This window comes from Leptonychotes weddellii, chromosome 10 (genome assembly GCF_054177405.1).
Source record: "Leptonychotes weddellii isolate Sample4059 chromosome 10, ASM5417740v2, whole genome shotgun sequence".
NCBI lineage: Eukaryota > Metazoa > Chordata > Mammalia > Carnivora > Phocidae > Leptonychotes > Leptonychotes weddellii.
The window spans coordinates 47,430,412-47,454,203 of NC_138378.1; the positions used below are offsets into that span (position 1 = coordinate 47,430,412).

Below are 23,792 nucleotides of genomic sequence, written 5' to 3' on the forward strand. Positions count from 1 at the left end.
CCTCGGTGGAGGTATGCCTGCTCTGTTTATTTCACACATATATCGCATTCTTCCATATATTTATAGATTGTTGATGTAAAAACAGTAGTGTTGGAACAATTTTGATTATATTCATTGTGTTTACCTTTTGGAAACACAAGGTGTTGCCTAAATACAGCTCCACAGGTGTTGCCGTCCAGAACTAAAACAATAGCCTGTTTCAGAGCCAGGTGCTCTGCACGGCGGGGTGAATACCGCACAGCCCCGCAAATTGTCCAATATTAGATAACAGAGCTGTGAAATACTACACCGAAGGGGACATTTTCTTCCTGACCCTGGCTGGCTATCGTTTTTTTTTTTTTTGCCTGGAAGCAGGGGAGTCTTTGTAATACGATATTAGTCAGTGTAACTACAGATGCTGGTTCGGCTGCTATAAATAGCTAATCCTTTTTTTTTTTTTTTGAGAGGAGTTGGATTTTAGTAAACCATTGGCTACAGGTTAATTATACATTTCGTAAGAAGGCATTTCCTTGTAGCCAGCCTAAATCTGTTACCTTTTAACCCTGCTTTTATATAAGGCTAGCCATGTATGAGCCCCCAGGAGGACCTTCATTAAGTCTTTATTTTATACATCGGGACTTTAACTTTTTGTTCTTCTCGCCACTACTTGCCTCTTAGCTAAACTGCCAAGGGACCCAGTTTTATTCATTTTTCCTCCAGGGGAAGGCATTCTGTTCTTCCTCGTCCAGCTGATTTATAATCACAGGTATGGTACTTCCGGTTTTCTGCTCTGTCCCTGACATCCGGAGAGCGCACTGAACATAGGTAAGAACAAGCCACTGATCGGTTTTAATCAAGATATTCGGTAATATTTAGTCCATTTACTTCATCTAAGAAATGGAAATCAACACTTGAAATTTTTCTGGGACGCTTTCTTGGCGTTCTATGTATGGAAGATTACAAAGAGTAGAAGCATTGGACTCAGTGTGTCATCCTGGAGAAGACACGCCCTGTAACTACCTCCCGGGACAAGAAAGAGAATATAGCCAACATTCCCGACTGCCCCTAGGATGGGGAGTCCCCTTTCCTCCTCAAAAATAACCACTCTCCTGATGTCCCACACCATAGATTTGTTTTTTGTTTTTGTTTCAACTTCATATGAATGGACTCCTATGGTAAGTGTTCTTTTGCGTCTGATTCTTTCTTTCAACATTGTATTTGTGAGCTCTATCTATGTTGCTGGGCACAATTATATTTTCCTTGTTTTATTTCATTCCATTGTATCAATAATATACCACAATTAACCCTTTTGCCCTTGATGAACATCTGGGTTGTTGTCGGTTTTTGGCTATTTCAGAGAGCCACTATATGCTTTCTCATGCACGTTTTGGTGGGTGTGCATGCATTTCTTTTGGGTATGTAGACTCAGAGGGAAGTTACTAAATTGTAGGGCATGACTGTGCTCAGCTTTAATGATGTCGATATTCCAAAGAGGTTGTATCAGTTTCCACTCCCACCAGCGGTGGGTGAGAGATGTTCTGCTCTAATTCTTGTTAACTGGTATTCTTCAGTCTTTTTGATTTTGGTCATTCTGGTGGTATGTAGTTGAATCTCATTATGGTTTTGATTTCCCAGATTATTAAGAAGTTGAGGATCTTTTCATATACATTGGCCACTTGGAAATTTTTTGTGAATGGGCTTTTCAAGGGTCTTGTTCATTTTTCCATTACATTGTTCATCTTTTCTTACTGTTTTGTAGGGAATATTTATATATTCTGGATTATTATTCTGGATATGATCTTTTTTTTTTAGAGAGAGAGAACATGCAAGCAGGGGTTGGGGGGAGGGGCAGAAGGAGAGAGAGAATCCCAAGCATGCTCCACGCCCAGAGCGGATCCCGATGCGGGGCTCTATCTTACAACCCTGAGGTCATGACCTGAGCCGAAATCAAGAGTTGGATGCTTAACCGACTGAGCCACCCAGGCTCCCTAAGGATATGATCCTTTTTTGATTATATATATTGCAAATATCATATACCACTCTGAGTTTGACTTTTCACTCTCTATATGGTATCTTTGGATGAATAGAAGATTGTAATTTTTATGTGGCCTAATTTCCCAATATTTTCCTTTATAGTTAGTGCTTTCTATGTCTTATTTAAGAGAGCTTTTCTTATCCCATGGCCATGAAAATAGCCTTTTATATGATCTTCTGGAAGCTTTATTGTTTTACTATTCACATTTATCCATATGTCATTGATTTTTGCATATGGTGTGAGGTTGGGATCAAATTTGTTTTTTCCTCCATGATATCTACTTACTCTACACCATTAATGAAAAAGACTTCTTTCCCCAGTGCTCTGACATGATACGTTGTCATAAACTAAGTACTCACTTACTTATAGAATGATCATATGACACCTCCCTACTTTATTCTGTTAGTATGGTGAGTTATTTAATAGGTTTTTGAATTTTTTTTTAAGGTTTTATTTATTTAGGGCGCCTGGGTGGCTCAGTTGGTTAAGCGACTGCCTTCAGCTCAGGTCATGATCCTGGAGTCCCGGGATCGAGTCCCGCATCGGGCTCCCTGCTCGGCGGGGAGTCTGCTTCTCCCTCTGACCCTCCTCCCTCTCATGCTCTCTGTCTCTCATTCTCTCTGTCTCAAATAAATAAATAAAATCTTTAAAAAAAAAAGATTTTATTTATTTATTAGAGAGAGAGAGAGCACAAGCAGGGAGGAGAGGGGGAAGAGGATTCCTCGATGAACAGGGAGCCTGATGCGGGGCTCAATTCCAGGACCCTGGGATCATGACCCGAGCTCAAGATAGATGCTTAACTGACTGAGCCACCCAGGCACACCAGGTTTTTGAATGTTAAACTAATCTTCCATTTCTGGACTAAACCCAACTTGGTTATGATGTATTATTTATTTGAAGTATTGCAGCATGTTTTGATAATTTTTACAACAATGTGTATGCATGAAACTTACCTGTAGTTTTCCTTGAGTGTAATGTCCTTGCCAGATGAGTTATCAAGGTTTAGCCAGCTCATAAAATGAGTTGGAGAGGTGTCCTCTGTACATTCTTTAAAAAATTAAAACATAAATAAGTCTAATCTAATATAGTTACTTAAAATATATGTAGTTTGTCCTGAGTATATTATTAGTAAAAGTTCTCCAGAGAAGCAGAACCAAATGTGTGTATGTGTGTATGTGTGTGTATTTATTTATTTATTATAGGAATTGACTAGCACAATTATGGAGGCCAGAAGTCCTACAATGTGCTGTCTGCAAGCTGGAGACCCAGGAAAACGGGTCATGTAACTCACCTCAAGTCTGAAGAACTGAGAGTCACAGGGGTCCACGTGGGGAGGAATTACGTAAATTCTAATTGGATTCTGAAGGCCCAAGACCCATAAGCTCTGATGCCTGAGGGCAGGAGAAGATGGATGTCCCAACTGAGTCAGAGAGAAAACTTACCCTTCCTCTGCCTTTCTGTTCTATTCAGGACCTCGATGGATTGGATGATGCCCAATGCATTGGTGAAGGTGATCTTCTTTACTCATCTACTGATTCAAATGCAAATCTCTTCCAGAAATACCCTCACAGACCATCCAGAAGTAATGTTTTACAGTGGTCTGGGCATCCCTTAGCCCAGTAAAGTTGACACATAAGAGTAACCAGCACAGTAAGTATTTGTCACAATTTCTTTCATTCCAGGTTTCTGTATATTTTAACATAGACTTGTGGCAGGAGACTGCTTTTGTGTGAGTTGCTTGGGGATGAAAATGGAAGTTACACTATCTTCCGGGACTTGCAATCTGCTCATGTGCCCAAGGCTGAAATTTGTTATTGCATCTCAATCCTGGGACCCATGATCAAGGCTCATCCTGGGTTTAAAGGAGGACCTGTAAGATGAGAAGCTTTTGGGACCTATGACAAGCATTCAGATAAAACACCTGCTCCCCCACTGAGAAACTTCAAAGCCAATTTCATCCACTTTTGACTCTTCAGTGACTGTTCCACAAAGGTTTTTTTTTTTTGTTGTTGTTGTTTTTTTTTTAACTTTAATCCCCTTCAATACTGTTTATCTCATACCTTACCCCATCTCTCCATTCCTACTTGCTACTGTCCAAGTTCAAGGCCTTATCACCTCTTGTTTGGGCTATGGAATTTGTGGGACACCTAGTGTCCATTTTGTCCCCTTCCCAGCCATCCAAGTGCTCACTCTAAAATGGGCAGCTGGCCATGTCAGTCCTTGTTGGAAACTGCCTGGGGGCTCTCCATTGCTGCACGAGAGGCAGTCCCGGCTCATGAACACGGCACACAAATTCTCCCAAGACCTGGCTCTTGTTTACCTCTCCAGCACCTCTCTTGTTCCTCTTGGGTCTTTGCCTCACACTCCAGCAGCTCTACCTGCTTGCAGTTCCCAGTGTTTCCCCTGGGGTTCTTTGTGGCCCAGCTTTTGTGTGTGCTGATCTTTCTCCTGCGGATGGACTATCCATGTCTTTCTCCTGGGACATCCATTCTTTCACAATCAACTCAGGCCAGAGAACCTCGATCCCACCCAGCTGGGGCGGCACGGTCTCCTTTTTCATCCATGCCTCTGTCTCTGATTAGACTGTGAACCTCTTGAAGGCTGGGTTCAGATCTGAATCATTCCTCCATCTATAACTTGCTCTGTGCTGGAGGGTAACAGGTGCTCAATAAACAAGGATAGACTTAAACAGAAGGGGCAACACTTACTAGTTGACTAGTTTGGGATTCATTTCATCTTTTTTTTGGAAGCCCGAGGTGGAACGCAATGGCCCAATGAGCAGAAGGGACACAGGGAGGCGAAGACTATGGAAAATCTGCAGATAGCCATCTCTTCCTGAACGACTGCATTCAGTTCAAATGATTAACACCCTTAGGATGGGATTCATTTTTTTGTAGAATGGATTAGTGACAAGGATTTTCTATAAAGATAGATTTTTTCCAGAGAAACAACTTTAGTCCAAGAATTTAAATGAGGAAAAATAATCCTACTTAAAAGGTAATTTGACCAATATCCTTCCTCTTTTCTCTTATTAATAAAAGAGTTTACACAGAAACTCTATAAGAAATTGTGTAAGAGATTCACAAGGATCATTAAGGTCTCTACTAGACATTCACTTTCACTTTGTAAAATTGGCTATACCCTCAAAATGGTATCACATAAAAATGGACTTTCTGGGGCTCTTATATATGAATGGGTTTTAGTTGCACAGTGGTGCCATTCATTTTATTTGGCCCATCTATTGCAAGTACATTCTAAATTTGGCCTTAATTATTTTTCCTTTCACAAAAAATATTTTGTGGGATCTTTTTGAACCCTGACTACTTCCTTCTTGCCCCTTAAGACAGAATCCAGGAGTGTTACTTTTGTTCTCTTCTAATTAAAATAATTGCTTGGTTCCTTTTAACTAGATTCATGCAGTTATTAGCCTAATACATGGATGGGTGCCATGGGGTGCTTGAGAAACAAAATGAAAAGTGATCATGTAGCTTCACATGAAAAAGATTCTGTGGTGCCAAGGAGCATTATTCCTTTCAGCCAGCATTTTATAAGGGCCTTTAGTAAACCTGCCCCCCGCCCCATACCCTTACTAAAAGACTATTAAGTGAAAGAATGGTTCTATTTTCTCCATCAGGTAGACAGTGAACTCACTACAATTTGAAGAGGGGCACTTGATATGCTGGATATGGCACGAAGACTGGGGGGCTGGTTTTAATCTCTGCCCCTGCTTTGTCTTTCAGAATAACTGCAATTGAAGGATAAATGCTCCATGTTTCTCTGCCAGTTGGCGTTTATCAGAGGACACTGGAAGAAGAGGGACAAAGGTGCCTGGATGTATGTGTTCCTCAAGAGTTGTCAGGACCCTGATTCTAAAAGGAAGTTGTAAAGTAATGTTTTTGACATCAAGATGCTTCTGGAAGTGGATGCAGCTCAAGAGTTTGGCAAACACAGGCCTGCAGGCTAAGTCTGACCTATTGCTGGTTTTTGTAAATAAAGATTTATTGGAACACAGCCACATCCATTAATGGATGGGTTGTTTGCCACTGCTTTTGCGCTACGATGTAGAGCAGTAGCGACCTAAAAGATTTACTGTCTGGTTCTTTACAGAAAAAGTGTGCTGACTCTTGATATTGTTTATCCAATTCGCTGAGTACCTGTGAACTCACTACTCCCTGCCGAGAAAGTATTTATAGGAATTTCGATGGCGGCCCTCATTTGATGAGATGCTGAGGGCCTTTCGTAATGTGCGTAGGTTATGGGTATTCGGTACTGGTGTATAAACAGCAGGAAGTGAGGCGGATTTGGGGCAGGACGTCATGGTTTGAGAAAAGAGGCTCTGCCATTACTGTCTCAGTGGCAAGTCACTGATCGTGGCTGGGCTCTTCCTGTTGGACAACAGGATTACTCTACTACTTGGAGAAGGTGCTGAGACTTCTGACGTGGCGTGCACCTTGATTTACTATTTCAAGACCTTATGGTCAACATTATGGACGTCTGCTTCCCGGCCAAAAGATGGGCACCCTTTGCCACCAGTTGGTAGTTGGATGGGTCAAGTGAGAGAATGTGAGTCCCAAGTGTTCCCTAAACCATAAGATGCTGTATTGGTGACATACAAAAACATCAGGATAAGTGTTGTTTCTCTTTGGCATGTGAAGAAATGAGACAGCCTACCAAGATCAAGTAGTCAGTCAGCAGAGGAGCTAGATGCTAGCTCTCTTGCTTTAGGTCACCATTCTTTCTAGTATACCATGGGCTTCTTTCCACCATGCTTCTTTCCCTGGTTTCAGAAATGCTCAGTTCTTTTGTTCATTTCTTCATTCATTCATTCACTACTGAGCATTCTTTAAGAGCCTGCTATGAATGGAAAAGGAGCTGGATGTTTCAGGGAGAGTGAGGACTATCTAAAAAGAGTTGGAAGACTCTTAGAATAATTTTGTTCTTGGACCCCTGTGGCTAGAATCCTCCAGAAGGATATAGATTCTTCTCTTGAGTTCCCCCGTCCTGCCCAAGGAGTTGGCCCGTATTTGTGATACGGAGAACAAGAAAGTAGATGGAATGAGAAAGGGAGAGCGATCCTGTCATCCAGCAGGGTTGCCTGACATGTTGTTTTATGTAGTGTGTATGTGTGTGTGTGTGTGTACTGTTTATGTGTGTGTGTGTACATACCATGAAAGCAAAGAGAAAGAGGGATGCTGAAGTGTTGATAGCAGATTGTACCAGCAACTAAGGGAGGGAGAAATCTAGGTTTGGAGGATTTGCAAGTTAGGATTTTGTATATAAAGTCCAAGGGAATCCATATCAGAGGAATTTTCCAATATGAATAGTCCAATTAAATGACATAAATTAAACATGCCAGATGTGGACTTATTTTACCACACTGTTAAATACAGCTTTCATTCAGATTGTATTCATTCCATGATGTGTCTTGTAAGTTTTGAAATGATGATTATCAAATGCCTGGAGGAAACAGCTTCCACCAAAATATTAAATTTGCCTTGTCATGGTAGGAGAAGTGAAATTCTTGAAAGTTTCTGTTTTTGACCCTCACTGTTTTAACAGGGAAGTTTGCCAATATTTTCTTCATATTCAGTGTTGTTGGCTATTTGTTTTTTTTCAGGTTTGTCTGTGAGCCTAAGCCTGTAATTTTCTGAAGCAAAGGTGCCGGTGAAGTTGCCTCATAAAAAAGCAAACCTTCCAGAATCTTCCATTGGTGAACTGTCACCTGCAAAGACCTCTGAGAGGTACAGTAGAAAATTCTGCCTTATTCTCCTCTCTCTCCCTTTCCATAAGTCACTCACAGCCCTGCCAACTGAATTTGGAGGTGGTGCTATCTGATGCTGCAATTCATTAATGAAGCCATGTTACTTCTGGGATATTCCCAGGACCCAGGACGCTGCTGTTTTAAGAAATGTAATTTGGTTCAGCACAGAGAAAGCATATTCATAGCAGGTCTTAGCAGTGATACAGATAACACTTCTCATCTGTAAGAAATTTGTAAGCATTAACTAATTTATTTAACTTCCCTGTAATTGAGCGAATCTTCTTCCGTTTGCTGTGGGAAAACTCTTCCTTTTCTAATTCTAATCTTTTAGCAGGTATTCTCCTGAAACCTGGTCACCATGCAGGAAATGTTTTGTAGAGGGGAAATAAGTCTTTGAACACAGTGTAAAATTTCACTGAAATAGATGACCTCCCTTTCCTCAGAGTAGAGCCTATTTTTAAATGATTAGAGAATGCTCTGGGAAAACAAGGGAAATCTTGCAAACTGTGGGAACTGTTATTGCATTACTCCAGCCACCATTCCTGCCATTACTGTGGGCAGTGTTCTCCAGGGCTTACAGGTATTACTTTGGCTTCCCCAGAAAGGAGAACTGGAAGAAAACCCATGTGCTATCTCTCTCGCGAAGAGTTCAGTCCCAGAGTGGGATGGTTGGGGAGAATGGTGGTCAGGCTGAGATGAAAGGAGCAAATACAGCGGTGTGTTATTGATGTGGCCCCAACTTGGCGTGAAGCATAACCGACTGCTCCATCCTTGGGATAGTGGTAGGCTAGATAGCGGCCCTCCAAAGAAGTGTCCGCATCCTGATTCCTAGAACCTGGGGATGTTACCTCTGTGCCAAAGACTTTGCAGATGTGATTAAGGATCTTGGGATGGAGGGATTGCCTTGGATTATCTGGGTAGGTCCGAAATCCAATTGCAGATGTCTTTAGAAGATGGAGGCACAGGCAGAAGTACAAATGACAGAAGAGGGGGCAGGGTGACTGTGGAGGTGGGGCTTGGAGTGATGGGGTCACAAGCCAAGGAATGTGGGCAGTCACCGGAAGCTGGAAGAGGTGAGGACGGGACCCTCCCCTGGAGCCTCTGGAGGCCTCACAGCCCCTGCCGGCGTCTCCGCCATACTGACTGCAGACTTCTGCAGTCGTATATCCCTGTTGCTTCAAGCCACCATGTTTGTGGTAATTTGGTATAGCAGCCATGGGAAACGAATGCAGGGACCATCCTCCCAGAGCAGAAGCTGTGAGGTCTCAGGGGAGACTAATAGAGGAAGGACAGCAAAAGAATTTATTTGCTACTTCCAACCACTGATTGGTGAACGGTTTTCCTCATGGAACATTAACTGCCCGTTATGTCCCCCTCTTACCTCTGGGTTGAGTGTGGTTGGGTGCAGAATTTCTCTGGAGTATCTCATGCTTCAGGGGAAGCTCCAGGAAAGGAGGGCAGAGGCCAGCCAAGCAGACATGAGAAGGGGCTCCATTGGGTTGTGCATACTGAAGTCTGTGGCCTGGAAGTTGGGTGAAGCAAGCAGTGGAGAGTCCAGAGCTGTGTGGCCAAGTCACTGACTGAGAGGTGGCATATAAGGGGGTTGGAAACAATGATCTCCTTGGTTCTCACCACAGCCCCATGAGGCAGGTCTGGTATGATCTCCTCAGCAGGCACTCATTCTCCAATCTTGAATAGCATGAGCTTCTGGAACTCACTGTTGCTCAGGGTTGCCCGTCTCATCTTCAGATTCGGTGACTGAAATCCTTTCCTTCAGTTGAGTCAAAACCCGCCTTCATGGATGACTCCACGAGTGGCTCTAGTTTTACTTCCTGAGGCACATAACCTAAAACTCATTCTTGCACATGAAAGCTCTCTCCAAATATCTGAAGACAGTTTTTATCCTTTTTTCCCTCTACCAAGCAGAGGATGCCCCGTTTCTTCAACTCTGGCCCTAGTGGAGGAGTTTTCTCTTTGTGGCTGGTGGCCGTCCCTGTCCCTCCTCTGGACATGCTGCAGTTTGTCTCCCCATAGGGAAGCTCACAGAATACACTGTGACTTCAGGTATGGTCTCCTCAAACACACAGGGGTCTTTCCTCCTTGGTTCTTATGTCACTTAATGTAGCCAGAGATTGTTTTTGTTTTATTTTTTGCCAAGCACATCACTTTTAGTTGTACTAAGCATAATTTTGGTTACAGTGCCTCTCACACTTGTGTACGGATGACTATGTAGGAGCATATGTTAGTGCTAAAAGTGCCCCCCAGAGCTCCAAAGACTGAATCAGTTTGCAAATGGTGTTACTGTATGGTAGAGATCAAAATGCCACCCCACGTCATGGCACATAAATATCCACAGTTTTATGCAGAATTGAGGTCAGTCGAGGGTTCCTATAGGCCAGTACCAATTGGCCACGTGAGATTGGGGGTGTATTTTCAGCCATCCTGCCCTATCACCATCTTTCCTGCTCAGAACAACCAACCAACCAAACCCAATTCTGGAGCACCTCCTGGCCTGGAGGAGATCTACCCAGGTTGAGCACGCAGAGTTCTACTCCTGGTCCCATCTAAGACCCCAGGATCTTCTGCAAGAAGAGCTATTACCATGGGCTAAGAAGGCCAGAGGACAGGTGCTTTTACATCCATTACCTGCCATCTTCACAAGAACCCTGCAAGGTAGATAGTACAGTGTTCGTTTTACTGATAGACAAGGCTCAGTTCAAAGGAACTTTCCTGAAGTTGTAGCGTAGCAGACCTACAGTTGAGCCTCAGGTGGGCCAGCCTTTCTTTATGGTGGTCAAAATGATTTTGAAGCTGTACTCGAGGGGAGGGCGGGTCCTTGGACCTCTGCAGATGCACTGAGCCTTGAGCTGATCCTTCCAGGCCACCCAAGGAGCTGGGGAGCACCGTTGGCATTAAAAGGCTCGGCCTCTGTAGGTTCTCCCTCAGTGACTGGGTCTTCTGGTGTCGTACATGTTAGGAAACGTCCCTGCTACATTCTGGCCGAGCCTCCACAGTTCACAAACTTGGGACTTTCTTTGGCTCAATATCCATTCACTAAGCGCCTTCTGGGTCTCTTGCACAAGCCAGGGTAGAGATGGAAGAACAGAAGCCCTTGGCTTAGGTCACGCAGACTGGGAGTGCAGGGGTTTGAGCGAGGGCCTCAAATGTCTCGGTGACTCAATCTGATCCTGTAGATCTCAGTAGCATTTGAACTTCCTCTGGGCATCTACCCAGACCAAGGTGCTCTTGACCCCATGAGGTGGGATAATAGTTTATGAAGCGTTAGCCAACCTTTTACCTCTAGTATTTTTCTTTTCACTTTTACCTCATCCAAGCAACTAGGCCAGTGCCCACTTGTTTTTGGGGAAGGGAAGTGACCATGAAAAAAAGGCTTCCCCTGGTCGTGGCGGATTCTTTAGGTTGGCCTCCTCAAGCCTCTCCTAACTGGCTCTTTCCTGTGATGGAGGCTAGACACCCAAAGCTCACCTTCCCACCACCCTACAGATTGGAATGGGCAGATGCCCCCAGTGCTGAGTGTGAAACACAGACCCTTTCTTTCCTGGCCGGCGTTGTCCTGCTCACCTGGTGTGGGATGCCCATGGGGCAGCTGTCATTGGTAAACAGGGGCCTGGCTGGAGGCTAGGAAGAGCCTGCCCGGTTGCTTGACTGCACCTCTGAGCACTGTGCCTGATTTTTTGGTTGTGTCTCACAATAAATTTCTATTTGGCCAAGCCTCTGTTGTTGGGTTTCTGTGATGTCCTTCCAGATGTTAGGCTTACCCAGGATATTGTTCTGTTTTCTTATAGCCGTGGGGGAACAGAAACACTTAGGGCCCTGCCAAAGAGTGGAGAGAACAAGTCTGTGCGGACGTTTCACACTCATGATGGTGGGGGAGGGGGCCAGGAGGAGGAGATCTATCCTTGGTCTCTTGACACCTGAAAGGGGCTGAAAGAGTGGACCCCAAGGGTGTCCAGGGTGGCTTGGGCCCAAGATGTGTGAGGACCAGGTAGGGGGACTGAGTGACATATCAGAGGCTGTCTGCACAGACGCCTGGCATCAAAGCTTGCCGGCCGCTCCCCTACCATGTCTTAGAACCGAAGAATCCCGAGACCGTGGCCACGGGTGAGGCAAAGGTGGAGACCCCACGACCGAGTTTCTGCCACCCGGAAAGAATGTGGCTTCAAAATAGACATGACATTAAGTTATTAAAACTTACCTTTTTAATGCCTGAGTTGTGGACCGAGCTGAGCACCAGCTCCGTGTTAGGACAGGTAGAACCCACAGAAGCACTCTTTGCCAGGTTGAAATGGATGAGTCACGCTGGGTGAACCCTGGAGTCGGCCTGCCTCCACTCCTGCATGGGGGCCCAGTCTAGGGCCGGGCTGAGCGATGGGGCAGGGCTGCTGGGGTTCAGTTTCTGGGGTCTCGAGCTGACCTCTGGGATGGAGCCCTTGTTCTCTCTCGCAATCCCTGAGGTGCTTCTCAGTGCCCGGCAGGTGGACTCAGGGAGGGTGTGCAGAGAGATGTTTGTCTCTCTGTCCTCATGGAAATGCTGCCCAGCACTGCGAGGTGGAGGGGGGACAATTCAGCAAATCGGTTTTGATTCTGGAGATGATTATAATGAAGTCAAATCATTTCCTGCCTCCTTTCAAGGCTGCCACTTTTCCAACTTTCCATTCAATTAAATGCAGCTCATTTGCGCAGCAGCACTGTGGTTCCTCGGTATTCTCAGAGCTGGCTGTCTGGCTTTGAGGGCTTCTGCACCGTGTGACCTTGGGCGAGTCACTTCGTGTATCTCTGCATCATCTGTAGAATGCGCTGGATGATGGGACTGCCTCACTGGGCTGGGGGAAGGGTACAGCCCTGGGATCGGGGCTGGTGCTTAGCACACAGTCAGTGTGTGCCCAAGCAGCGGCTTGCCGTCTGCCACGCCCGGCGCTCAGCCTCCTCCCCCAAGGCCCCATCGGTCCCCAGGCGACAGGGGCACTCGGCATCACTAGGAAAGAGCTGCGTCAGCAGACGCAAATCTGATGCTTTCCTTCCGACAAGAGCAGCGAGCAACAAGTCCATGTTTATAGCTCTGCCTAGGTGGCTACTGAATAGCATTACTTTTTTGGCTTTTTGTTTGAGAGGAGGGTGTTTGCTTCAGTTCACTCCCTTGTACTTCCTGGAAAGGTGATTTCTTTTTCTTTTTCTTTTCTTTCTTTCTTTTTTTTTAGAGAGAGAGAGAGCAGGAGGGGCAAAGGGAGAGGGAGAGAGAGAACCCCAAGCTGACTCCCCATTCAGCGGGGAACCTGTCAAGGGACTCGATCTCACGACCCTGAGATCATGACCTGAGCCGAAATCAGGAGTCAGATGCTGAACTGACTGAGCCACCCAGGCGCCCCAGGAAAAGTGGTTTCTTTATCACTGAAGGGAATCTTCTTCTCCACCCCTGTAGGGGCTTCCAAAGATTGCTGAGTTCTATGGCAGCGCTGAACTCCCCATCAGAAAGTCGAGTAGAGTTGGAATAAGCCTTTAGAAATAAAATTCCTAATTGCATCAATTATGGTTACACCTTATTTCCTTTGCTCGAATTCTAATAGTTTCCTTATTTTGGATGATGATGATCCGTTGCTCCTTATCATAGCAACCCCATGCCCCCAATGCCCCCCGGGACAGGGTTCTCCATGATAGTTGGTTTCACTCTGTTGCTCAGAAAGGCTGTATTCCAATGAGCTCCTTCCCTTCATTCATTATGCTGAAATCATATTTCTAGAGGACAGAGATGAATGCTGTGTACTTACCTGATTAAACTGCCTGTTGTTTTAAATCTATTTTCACCGACTTTTTTCCTCTGATAGACATTCCGCGACACAACACATTACAAATTATATCTGTATCAGTGGTTTCTTCTACTGTAGTTATGTAGCGCGTGCACACGCGTGTGCCCGTGAGTGAGCAGTGCTAACCCAGTGGTCCCCTCTTACAATGGGTGTGAATTCCACAATTACAGAACAGTTGCGGCTTTGAAAAAAGCCAGGTTAGATCCTGTTTTATTGATCGGTTAGAAAAATTGCACCACTGTGTGAACACCAAACATATAAATTACATTAAAATGAAAACGTACAAGGAAATGCTGTTTACCAAAGGCTTTTTACTGGAGATGCAGAGTCTCCATTGTCATGGGCAGTTTGGCAGGTCTTGCTTCTGGGTCATTTTCCGAGTATTTGTGCTGTTCAGCAGGGCCTGGGGATCAGGACTGCCCGTATTTTAGTCCTCGCTCGCTGACGTCATCAGAACCTCCATTAATCTCTGAGTTCTTTGCCCCCACTTTACCAAAAGAATAATGCCTCCCCCAGAATTACGCAAAAATCAATGGCAAAGTTAATTGAAATCTGGATCTCTTAATGTTTTCCTCTTTCTTAAGTGATGGCTTGGTTTCTGAAAAGTGAGGTTTAACTCAAAGGACGGCTTTAATTGAGGGTGAGTGAATTGGGAGGAGAGCGAAAGTAGAGGTAGATAATTTTCCAAGAGACTGAAAGATAGTGTTTGCATTTAGGATTTCATTTCCTTTCAAGTTTTACACTGGGGCTTAAGGAATGTTACCAGATGAGAAGAATGACCAGGGCCGCTGCTCTGTTGTCTCCTTAGAAGGCTGGAAATGCTTTGAAGGAGGCCGGCCTCTTCCCTTTCCTCCCAAGGGGCCAGAGAGAGCAAGAGGGGGGAGAGAGAGAGAGAGAGAGCGGGGTGGAGGACTTCCTGCCACCAGAAAGGGGTCAGCTCCTTTATTTTAAAGATTCTCCACTTTTCTGGTGATTGAGGCATTCATATTATAGGGATACAGGCCTGTAATTTGGCTTAATGCTGGCCATACTTGTTATATTTAAAACAGCTTATAATCCGCAGAGTAAACTCTTTTGCTGGATTCTCACACCAATTTGCGGAGGCAAATTCGACTGGTATTTTAATCTCTACTTTGCGGAGGAAGACACTGAGACTCCAGTGGATTAGAATTTGTCTAAGATGACCCAACTGGTGAGGGGGATGCAGGTCTTTAGGCTCTTAGGGGAAGAGATAGGGGGTCAAGGCCCAGGCACTTACCTTCATGGAGCTCCTGACCGTGGGGCGGACAAGGCTCGTCTTCAGCCAGTGGGGACGCACACGGCATCCCTATAGTGCCCTCGCTTAGTGCCAGTCCGGCCACTGGGCTTTGCAATTCAGCATGCTGGTTCTGACTCTCATTGGGATCTTCCAAAATTTTCAGACAAAAGACTCCGAAAGGCATCTGGTCAAGCTTTGCAAGGGGAGAAAACTTATCCTCTGATTCCTGAAGCCCTGAAGTCAGGGATTTGATTATGCTTATCATGATCTCAGCTTCCACTGCTCCAAATGTGATTAGTTTTGTAATTAGTTAATGTCATTACCTGTCATCAAATCCAGACAATGTTGGACTCTAAAACCTCCCGTGGCAGAGAAACCCACAACCTGACATCTTTTCACTATTTAACACAGAGTTTCTTTAAGAATTCTGGCAACTGTCCCCTCTTTCCTAGACCACAGGTCTGAAAGTTAGGGGAAAGATGTATTTCTTGTATTTCTTTAAGGCAATTTAAAATTCTTCAGTCTGCTTCCCAAAACTTTTCTTCACTCCAAGCAAAGCATAAATATAATCTTTTCAGCAAATCTTCTACCCCACCATATTTTCCTTCTTATGTATGTTGGCTATATTTTGCTTTGGGCAGAATGGCCAAAATAAGAACCAGTTTACCGTAGGGAAACACCCCGTTAAGAACTATTTTTACCTTATATAAAATGCTGTTTGTCTTATTACTCACTTGCTGTTCAGTACTGGGCAAACGGTTTTTCTTCTTTGCTTCTATTCAGCCATTCAACAAATATTCTCCGAGTGTCTGTCATGTGCAGGTACTTGGGAATATGGCAGAGAACAGACGAGCTAAAATCCCTGTCCTCTGGGAGCTTACGTTCTAGTGGGGGAAGGTGGATAATAGGAAATGAATATTTCAAAGTCAAGTACACAGTACGTGGGCTGCACATTTTCCATTTGCCCCTCTAGACCCCCTCCTTCCCCTTTTACACCCCGCTCTGTGGAGAGTCCTGGGAAATGAGGTCACTGAATGCGGCCTCAGTGGCTTTTTTGCCTCCACCATGGTCTGGCTGGGTCAGGAGCTGGAAACTGAGGCCCAGGAGAGCGAGGTCAGGGTACTGATGACCAGTCGGGCCCCCCCTGCCGGCCCGAGGGTGACACAATCGCTCTTCAATCCGGTAGGAGTCACCCCTTCCCCAGTGCTGCTTCAAGCCCAGGGGGGTATCTGCACACCAGTTTTGGTTTTCTTAACCCTCGTGACACCTCTGTAAACAGATCCTTCGCTGACCTCTCCCCAGTCACCCATTTGAATGAGCTCTCTGTCTCTCACCGGGACCCCGACTGCCACAGTAGGTCAGAAGACAATGCCACGGAACAGTGCCATTCATCAGCTATATTGCTGGCTGTCACGTGTGTATTTTTGGACTAAGTGTCATCAGACTTCAGGTTGCATTGCTCCCCTCTGACCCAGCACCTCCTGTAGTGTGAGGGGGCCCCAAAGACCTGCTCATTCCTAGACCGGTCCAGCAAGCCGCCGATAGCCTACAGGAAAGTGTAGGTCCCTGAAATGTGGTCCTCAAACCCTTCCCAGCCCTGCCTCCTGCCCTGACAGCCCTACTCTTTGCCCTGTGCTCACCATGTACTTTTATTCCTCTGTGATAAAGAGCTGGTTCAGGAGTCCTCTTAGAAGACTTTGCTGGCTGCACCATTTTGAGGAAGGAAATATATATAAATATATAGAACATATATATATTTAAAGGTTGAAGTTTAATTAAATTTTCGAATTATGAAAAAAGCTCACGCTGACCGTAGAGAACACAAAGTATAGGACTTAGGAAAATTCATCTTACTCTCATCTGTAGGTACCACAAACATGTTGGATGTATTCAGGAGGCTTCAACTTTAGCTTTGAGGGGAACACATTTATACATTGCCAGGCCACCTCTGTTGACCAATGCCTTTTTGTTTTCTAAAGAACTTTTATAGATTCTTGGACCCTTTCGCCTGCCCAGTTCACACTGGCCTGAACTGTCCACTTAAGCCAAACCAAGTATTTTCCTTGTCTGCATTGAAGCTTATTGCTCAGGTTTGGGGAGTGAATCTGGGCTCCGTGCTCCACGGTTCATGGCGTCTCCTCCTCTTGAAAACAGGGTCCAAGGATTCAGAGGGCCTGGAGCGTGCCCCACGTTTGTGGGTGGTTTATATACTTATCACCTTCCTGCTGGAAACCCCTGAAGGATGCTGTCCGGTCAAGGAGCTTTGCTCCTTCGTAACACCCCTCCACCCCATCCCAGAGACTTCAGTGTGTGCGTGAAGGCCACATCAGGGTGCCCTGTGCAAAAAGCCCTTGAAATATGAAGTACCCCACTTCTCTGGATAAAAGTGATGCAGAGAGAAAAAAACCATAACAGCTTTGTTACCTGATGGTACTTATTAGTTAGCTTCCCCCAGAAACAGTACTGAGAGATTTCATGTGGATTTAAGTTATACTCGGGGAGAATTCGTCAACAAAAGCCACTGATTGAATACCATTCATATGTTCCTTTTTTTTTAGTCTAAAATAGATGAAATAAGGATACTATTCTTCATTTGATAATGCACTCAAGAATCATTCAATATTAAGTTTTCGTTTAAAACTCCCAGTTTCCAGCAGCCCTATTTAAAACATGTGCATACTCGCACACGCACACACACACACACACACACGCACACCCCAGTCTGGCTAAAAAATATCCTCAGGAAACCAGCCTGGAAGAACAGAGGGTGAAACATGAATGAGCTATTTAGCTTTTCTTGGAAAATGGCATAATTCTCAGAGGAATGAAAGGCCAAGCATTCCCCAGATTTTTGTCGGGCACATGCGCCCGTCCACAAAATGCTGGAACCCCAGACACAGAATCTGGATTGATTTCAATCTCAGTAATTCAGGTGTTGGTGGCAGAGAATAAACACCACCCAGAAGGCAGCATCCTGAGTTACCAGAAGTTTCGGGTGCAATAAAATTTTCGGCAACACTTCCAGCTTCTTCCACATAGGGATAGTAAGTCAGTCATTCAGTTCACAGAAGCAGAACGCTTTTACTACTTGAAAAAGAAACCCCGAATCAACCAACATTTGGGACTAATATGCTGAATTGATTTATTTTTCTAAGGTCCTGGAGATCTAGCTTCAATCTGCTGGTATCCTTCTTTCGGTAACTCAGTGGAGTGTTTGTTGGGTGTTTGTTTGACTGATGTTAGGCAGTCCCAGTGTGTTAGATGTTGCCGGTTATGGGAACGCACATTGCGATCTCCTGCTTTCAGGGAGCTTGCGATCCAGCCAGCAAGACAGACAAATACTTATGAAACAATCAGTGGATAGCACAAGGCATTAAATAGAAGATGTGAACAAGTGTGATGCAGGAATTGAGAGGAGAGAGACAAAGTGTCCTAGACTGTTACAGACAAGGCTGTAGGCGTGGGGTACAGGCTGGAGGAATTTGTATAGGTTGAGAAGGAGAGATGGTTTATCAGGCAGAGAAAAGCCACTAACTGAAAGAAAAATAAATTGAATATCCAGGTGCCTGGTATTTCTTAAAAAGAACTAAGATCTTCACATTCATGAGCTAATTCTAATAATAACCACATGACAAGGCATCGTAGCTCCCATTTTGGACATGAGCAAAATGAGACTTAAGGATATTAAATAATTTGCTCAAGATCACACTGAAGGAAGCTGCTACACTAGGATTGTCTCGGGGACACCGAAGACGTCTGCCTATTTATTTCCCTCGCTTCCAATTAGAGCAGCAAACACTCTGGTCAATTGCGTTTTGCATCTTCTTGCACAGCCAGTGAAGAAATGGATGGGAAATTTTAGGTGTGAAAACAGAAACCCATCTAGACGTTTGCTGAGCTTTGGAGCCAAAGAGGAAGGGAAGGATTGAGCATGTTGGAGTCTCAGCGCTTGAGGTGGCTACAGTGACTGCCACCGTGGGGGACGTGCGATCCCCTGTAGCTCCCATGTGGCAGTGGGGATCCTGGCGGGCGGGACGGAGGTCTTCTTCCTTGAATCAAAGACAGTCTGCACACAGGTTCTGCTGCCCTGGGGAAGAGGCCCCAGAAAGTTTTCTACTCAGAAAGGAGTCGAAGAACATATGGCCGATGGCTAGTTTTCCCTAAATCTGTCCTTCTTTTCTCCCTGGACATGAAGTCATTCAGCTGGAGACTCTACTTCCCAACCTCCCTTTCTGGACGTAAGATTAATTTATGTAGGGCCTATGAGATGTGAGCAGAAGTGATGTGTGCAACTTCTGTTTCTGGTCTTCATTGGAACTAGCTCTTCCTAGGTTTCCTCTCTTTCTCCCTTCCTGTGGGCTGGAACTTGGGTGTGCTGGCAACCCCATTAAGCCAAGCAGATGCTCAGTGCCCTGCAGGCTAGGGGGCAAAGGGAGAGAAGAATCTGTATCTCTTCGTCACTGTGTAAAACAGAACACCCCACCAGCCTCGACTGTCCAACTCCTGAATGTGAAAGAGAAAACAATTCGATCCTAGGCAACACTGTATTTCAGGGTCTGTTTAATAGAAGAACTGAGGTTTTCTTTTTTTTTTTTTTTTAAATTTTTTAAATTAATTTATTTATTTGAGAGAGAGAGAATGAGAGAGAGAGAGAATGAGAGAGAGAGCACATGAGAGGGGGGAGGGTCAGAGGGAGAAGCAGACTCCCCGCCGAGCAGGGAGCCCGATGCGGGACTCGATCCAGGGTCTCCAGGATCATGACCTGAGCCGAAGGCAGTCGCTTAACCAACTGAGCCACCCAGGCGCCCAGAACTGAGGTTTTCACCCTGAATAATACAGAACATTTCTGGGCTGGAGAGCAGGGAAATGATTTCAAGTCAATATCTTGTCTTCCCTCCTTTTTTCCCTCCTTTCCCTCCTTCCCCAAATATCACTGAGCCCCAGCTCTGTACCAGCAATGCTCAAGTGACAAAAGCATCATGTTCCTCCCGTGCTGGAGCCTCCATTCCAGCAGGGAAGAGAGACAAAGCAAGCGGACAGACATAAAATTAAAACACGGACAGATCGGAATACATGTTGGGGTGAAGGACATACACTCGGGTTTGGGATACAGATGATGGGGCGCAAGAAAGCCACTCCGGACAGCACGGTCAGGGGAAGCCTCCACGGGTAGGTGGTGTTGCAGCCGAACCCGAAAGGAAGACAAGAAGCCAGGCGTGCCGAAAGGGGGGACGGGAGCGGGCGAGGGGACGCGCGCACGTGCCAAGGCCCCAGACAAGGAAGAACTTGAGCACAAGGAGCTGAAGACAAGGAAGAGGGTGGAGAGAAAGTTCCTTTTGGCAGCTTGGCTGGGGGCTGGTGTTCCAGTGGCTCCTGAAGGGTTTTAACAAGAAGTGTCTTGTGTGTGTGGGAGGAGAGAGAGTGCACTCGATTGCTGTTTAAGATCATTTTTTTCCTGCTTTGTAGACAAAAGGCTGTGAAAAGGTAAGAATTCCTACAGTTGGCACAGCCTAAAGTGGTCCTAGCGGTGGAGATGTAGGTAGGTTAAAAAAAAAATTGCATTCACATAGATGAAAAATGCAGCGTAGGGAATGCTAAAGAAATCTCAGAATAATTTCCCTGATCATATAATATTTGAATTCAGGTAAAAAAAAAAATAAGTAGAGGGGCGCCTGCCCGGCTCAGCCTTTAGATCACATGACTCTTGATCTCAGGGTCGTGAGTTCAAGCCCCATGTTGGGCATGGAGCCTCCTTAAAATAAAAATAAGTACAGGTCAGTCGTTTGAGATTCATTAAGGTGGAAGAGGGTTTCGTAAGCAATATGCTGTCCGTTCCCAGCAGGTTGGGAAATGCCCTTTTAGAGTTTAGAAGCGCTGTCATCTTTGTCAACATTTGTAGTTTGGGGTTGTGGGTAAGGTTGTTGACAAGGGGATCTCCCCAGAGACGCTGAGCATTGCCATTTTGGGGGGTTGTAGGGGTTGTTGCCGTGGTGGGACTTTTGGAAGCTCCTGTGCCCTGGCCTTTGGAATTTCTCCCCCTGGTTTAGAGACAGCGAAGAAGGAAACGGGCACATTTCAATTTATAAAGCTTCGCGGACCAGTAAAGCTACCTGTTTTTTCTTAAACAAGTGAGGGCTGTATTTAAGATCACCGTTTCCTCCCCATGTTGATTTTTCTGCGTGAGATTTTGCCTCTTAAAGAGCAATATCCTGACTCATTTTGAAATCACTGTTCACAAGCAGGCTCCTTCAGGAAGGAAATAACAGTTCTCAGACTTGCAGATGTCAGTGCCGTCATTATTGGGGTGTTCTTTCTGAGGTTTTATTTCTCCCCAGCCTTATGGAGATAGAACTGACATATAACACCGTGTAAGTTCAGGTGTACAGCGTGTGGATTTGACACACTTACATACCGCACAGTTCCGAGGTTTTTCACAACTGTCTTCAGAAATAGGACGTTGTTGTTTATCCTTTTTTTTTGGACAGAGAAGTGCTCTCGGGGTCTGAAACAGACCCATTAAGTATATTGCGAGACACTCTTTTGTTGGGTGAGGCTTTTTTTGAGCATCTAAGAAATCTCACAAGAAAAGAAGTCCAAGTTCTGGCTTCTGCACATCAGGAAATGGTTAGTGTGCTCCGGGCTCGCCTTACAGACCTGCTGGGGAGGAAAACCTTTCTTTCTCTTCCCTGCCCCCCATCCCTGCCCATCTCTTACCCCAAAGGATTCTCCGAGGGAACTGGGGTACGCTTGAATGCCCCTGGAGAATGGCCACTGTCTGTCCAGCTGTTCCCGGAATCGGCCTTGGAACCCGGCTCTCCTGGGGGCAGGAGGAGGGAAGAGGGACGCGGGGTCAAACATGGCTGGATTTCCTATGGCAAGGCTTCCTTGCGGGTGCTTTCTTCGTCTGCTCCAAGAAAAAAAAAAAAAAAAAAAAAGCTCCCCTGGAAGAGGGCTGGGAAGTCAGATCAAATGTACTGGCTCAGAGCCAAAGCTTGACTTGTCCCCGCCTGAGTCTCAGGCCAGGGACTCCACGTTCTCAAGTCTTCGTTTCTGTCCCGTTGAAACTGATAGCGAAGGTTAATGAGATTAACGTGGCCAAACACTGCGGGCTTCTGAGAAAAGGAGCCAGATCGGTGCCGGCCACTGTGAACGTAGCGGTGGGGCCGTTCCCGTTGGGGACATTTTCTTGAGCTCTCCTCGAGGAAAACTTGATTGTTGTGATTCAAAAGGGCTAGTCACACCAGTGGCTACTCCGTAAATGCCTGAATGAGTGCCTGTCTTATTTTATTTTATTTCGCTCCTGACCTTTTCACCAACTTGGCCCAACCCTCGCCACCTTTGCAAATATACAGTGATTAGTATTTTCCGGGATGGGTCCTTTTATTCAGAACAGCCGTTGGGTCTGTGATGAAATGTAAAAGGAAGACCTAGTTGAGAACGAACCCCAAGCGCCGTATGGGGCCAGAGAGAGGAGCTATCTCTTTGGTTGGAGCCTTTCTGAATAAAACAGTCTCGAGAAAGGTGGGGAGGAGGGAAATGTTCGTGTGTGTGTTTATGAGCATTTTTTAAAAAAATGAAATAGAAGCGAAAGGAGGAGAAGGAGGAAGAAATTTTGGTAAATCTATAAAGTCGCCACAATTTATGAGAGTTTAAAAGGCAATTTCTTCTTAAGGGGCAAATTCCTAATTTCCCACATAAAAGTATGGGAATTGAATGGTAAATCCTTCTGTGCCAACAAGACCCCTGAAAAGGGGTATGAAAAAGAGTTACTGTTCCTCTTCCATTCATGTCTCTTGAAAGCCCGTGGATGTGAAACTGCCCTGAAACACACAGCGCTGGGTTTCAAAGCTGCCCGGATGACTTTTCAGAAATGATCTATTGTGGTGCTTTGTTTTGTCCGGGTCGCCCTCGTTTTGTTCTGCTCGGGCTGTATTGCTCTTCTGCCACTGCCATTAATCCACCCTGTCTACTCCTCCCCATTCAGAGGCACATTTTACCCCTGCCCCGCACTGGGAGCCCTGGGACGACGTGGCTGAAAGGCTTGGCGTCGCTGCTGTGGAGGGACCAAGGCAGAAAGGCAAGGGGGCAGGGCGGGGTGGGGGGGGGAAGGAGCAGGTGGGGTGCTCACCTGGGTGGTGAGGGTGTCTGGGAAGAAAAGCACAGGGAGTGGGGGAGGGAGGGGAGCCCGCGACGTGAGTAGGATTTATCCGTCTGCTGGGAGCCTGCCCATGTTGGGAAAACCTTTTGCTTGCACTTGAGCTGTGCGGCTGAGCTGCTCGGGGAGGCCCTGGGAATGGGAGCTTGGGTAGCCTGCGAATAAAACCGCCCTTCATTTTCAGTTTTGCTTTGGTTAACTTGCTTGCAGCTAAGTAAATAAGCTCCTTGTCGCTCCAGGGTGGGCAGACTGGGATAAAATGGCAAAGGATACGATGATTCATAAAAAAGACAATTACAGCTGAAATCCGTTGTTTGGGTCGTCACTCAAATTTGGTTCCCATCCTTGTATTCTCTGGGACTTATCATTATATTCAATTATATTCTAAATAGGGAAGATATTTCTTTTTTACTTCTTCTCTGTCCTACACATCTCTCACTCTTAAGCGCAAGGGGGCTGCTCAGAAGTCCTGAAGGGTCCTGTGATATGCTGGGTTATAAAGTAGTAACAAACATCCCCCAAATATCAGTGGCTTAACACATCAGTTTGTTGCTGCCACCACACATCCAGTGGGGGTCAGCAGGGAGCTCTGCTCATCATGGTGGTTCAGGGACGTGGGGTGTTGGAGGCTCAGTCTCTACACGTTCATCCATGATCTCCGTGGACAGAGGTGGGTACCTCTCTAGGCTCTCACACTGGCAATTAAATTTCTGGCTCAGACGGTGCTTCTCCTAACAACTAGGTCCAATAGCTGCATCCTACTGGCTGGGGCCACGCAG

The 23,792-nt window shown here is 45.7% G+C and overlaps 1 long non-coding RNA gene across 1 annotated transcript; it reads left to right on the top strand.

Moving 5' to 3' along the window:
- The first annotated feature begins 2,783 nt into the window (after positions 1-2,783).
- On the top strand, positions 2,784-22,930 carry LOC115938547 (uncharacterized). Its single transcript, XR_014148956.1, has 4 exons — positions 2,784-3,664; positions 5,755-5,848; positions 7,632-7,755; positions 22,843-22,930. It is a non-coding gene; the product is annotated as an uncharacterized LOC115938547 (long non-coding RNA).
- The last annotated feature ends 862 nt before the right edge of the window (positions 22,931-23,792 follow it).